The following is a 3,151-nucleotide window of genomic DNA, read 5'->3' as shown; positions in this document are numbered from 1 at the left end:
TCAATGCGGCGGGCGACGACATCGGGCAAAGGAGGGGGCAGTGCGGCAGCGGTCGGCGTCGCGCAGCGTCTCCATGCGGTGGTAGGGCAACAACATTATCTGAACTAGGAAGGCGACGGTAGTGAGGAGGAAGAAGAGGAGAAGAGGAGAAGCGGGGTCAGCGACGGAGGAAGGGAGGGACAAGGGGTTAGGGTTTCGGCCGCCACAACCTTATAGCCCTTCCTCCACGAGGATCCTTGCATCAGATGCGGGCGTCGGCGTAGCGGGTCATGCGGAGAAAAGATTGGTGCTGACTAATCGCAATTTAATTCTTTTGAAGAGTAATAGTAAATTCTTGAACAGGTTTAGGTTTGGGCTAAATCGGTTTAAAATTCTAGGGTTTACTATAACAAACTGGGTTTAATCTTGATTCGCTTGGTTCACTAATCAAACGACCTCTTATTTGATCCAAACTAGTTTTGTTTGATTTGTCTTCACAAGATGAATTTTCTCATCCCTTTTATTTTATCATAATATTAACCTAATCCTAAACCTGACCCATTATCCTAAATGGGCTTGACTAATTTGGTTTTAAATCCATTTAATCCAGCCCAATTAAAACTCAGCCTTTAATTTGTTAATCCTAATCCTAAAACTTCTGGTATCTTACAATCAAACTAAGGTTCGATCATTTGGTGCTTCCTGCACCAACAATCTCCCCTTTTTTGATTATGACAACTCAAGTTTCAAGTTAAGAAAAAAGTATTTTTGAATTGAAAAGAATGACTGATTCATGCATGAATCGAAATGTATTAATGCAGTATGATTTCCTAACTCCTCATATTTCCAAGACTCCCCCTGAATTTATACTTGGGTAAAATCAAGTTTGGAATTTTTGAAATTTTATACTCTCCCCCTAAACTTGATATGATTTTAGTTTTGATCAACTTAGATACAAAACCATTCAAGTCCCTTTTTAACTTTTGAAAAATATTATTGGAAAAAGTTTTGATACTTGAAAAATATTTTAAAATTAAAATTGAAATTTATGTATCTCTCCCCCTTTAACATAATAAAAAATAAGTAAATATATAGGTGTGAGTCCAACCATGTTAAAAAAATTACTTAGACAAAAAAATTTCTTCTGTGGGTGTGTGTCCAACTTAGGTTTCAGTTGACTACCAAGGGATAGTAGCTTGACATAGTTAGTCAAGTTTAAGTGTATCAGTCCGGTTAGCTTATGTTAAGTAGGAACACTTAATCTATAATTTATGTTTATAGCCTAAGCTTTGATTCGATGCACAGACTTAAGCATCTGAAACTTAGGCTAGAATCCTATACATCTCACACCATTCTAGGTTTCATAATACACAATCAGGTTAGCTAGTGTGCATTGTGAGATGCTTAACATAGATTTATAGGTTCATGATTTCAAGGGGAGAAATCTAGATTAAGGCTAAAACATTCTTTCTTTCTTTTGAAATTTAAAATTTAAAATTAAGTTTTTCAAAAAAAGCTTAAAATAAAAATTTTAAAATAGTTTTGAAAAACTAAGTAATAATAGATTTTAAAATATGAGTTTTTTGAAAATCAAGAAATATTTTATCTTATTCAACCAAGCACAACCCTAATTATCTTTTGATTGTACTGAACTTGGATTTTGGTAGAGGTTTGGTAAATATGTCAGCTAAGTTAGATTTGGATACAACATAATCGAATACAATATCTCCCTTAGCGACATGATCTCTAACGAAGTGATGTTTAACCTCTATATGTTTTATTCTAGAGTGGTGAATTAGATTTTTAGTTAAATTTATTGAACTAAGATTATCAATTAACACCTTTGTGTTATGATATTTCAAATTATAATCAGTTAATGTCTGCATCATCCAAAGTAGTTGTGCAACACATTTACCCATGGCTATGCACTCTGCTTCAGTTGTAGACAATGCAACACATTGTTGCTTTCTACTACACCAGCTGACTAGACATGGAACCAAGAACTAACATCCTTTACTTGTACTTTTTTTGTCTAGTTTGCAACCAGTATAGTCTGAGTCAGAGTATCCTACTAGGTCAAAGTTATTATTCCTAGGATACCACATTCCTGCATTTAGTGTTCTCTTTTATGTACCTTAGTATTCTTTTTACTGTAGTTAAGTAAGATTCCTTAGCATTGGATTGGTACCTAGCACACATACCCACTACAAATAGAATATTAGGTCAGCTTGCAACTAGGTACAATAGACTACCTATTATGCTCCTATAATATTTTAAGTCTACTTATTTTCCTTCTGGATCACTATAAATGTTTGTGTTCGTTGCTATTGGTGTTTTTATATCTTTTGAATGTTCCATTCCAAATCTTGCTATTAGATCTTTTGCATATTTGGTTTGATAAATATAATTACCATCTTTGGTTTATTTTATTTGCATCCCTAAGAAGAAGTGGAGTTCCCCTACCCAGCTCATTTTAAATTCATTTTTCATTAGTTCCACAAATTCTTTTAAATACTTAGTATTAGTTGATCCAAATATGATATCATCTATGTAGATTTGAGCTATGAAGAAGTTTTTTTCTATAATTTTAACAAATAGAGAAGGGTCAATTTGTCCTTGGTGAAAGCCTTTGGTAACTAGGTATATTGATAATCTTTCATACCATGCTCTAGGTGCTTGTTTTAGTCTATACAAGGCTTTCTTGAGTTTGAAGACATAATCAAGATGATCTTTATCTTCAAACCCTTGTGGTTGGCCTACATAGACTTCTTCTTTTATGAACCTGTTCAAGAAAGCGGACTTTACATTCATCTGGTAAAGCTTGAATCCTTTATGAGCAGCATTGACTAACAACATTCTTATGGATTCAAGTCTAGCTACTGGCGCATAAGTTTCATCATAGTCTAGTCCTTCAATTTGACTGAACTCTTTAGCTACTAACCTAGCTTTGTTTCTTACTACCTCACCTTTTTTTATCTGTTTTGTTTCTAAAAAACTATTTGATTTCTATTATGGATTTATTTTCTGATTTAGGAACTAAATCCCACACCTAATTTCTTTCAAATTGGGCTAATTTTTCTTGCATGACTATTATTCAATCAGGGTTTGGTAGAGCTTCTTCTGTAGTCTTTGGTTCAATACTGGAAATTAGAGTTATTTGACTTAGGTTTCT

General features: G+C 33.9%; 1 pseudogene; it reads left to right on the top strand.

The window, feature by feature from the left end:
* Positions 1 to 1,896: 1,896 nt before the first annotated feature.
* LOC141827105 (uncharacterized) overlaps positions 1,897 to 3,151 on the top strand; it is a 3,726-nt pseudogene continuing 2,471 nt past the window's right edge.

This window comes from Curcuma longa, chromosome 4 (genome assembly GCF_044706935.1).
Source record: "Curcuma longa cultivar G26 ecotype Majalengka, Jawa Barat chromosome 4, ITB_CL_G26_1.1, whole genome shotgun sequence".
In the NCBI taxonomy this organism is placed as follows: Eukaryota; Viridiplantae; Streptophyta; class Magnoliopsida; order Zingiberales; family Zingiberaceae; genus Curcuma; species Curcuma longa.
The sequence above is the reverse complement of the archived record's forward strand: the minus strand, read 5'-3'. Positions and strand labels throughout refer to the sequence as shown.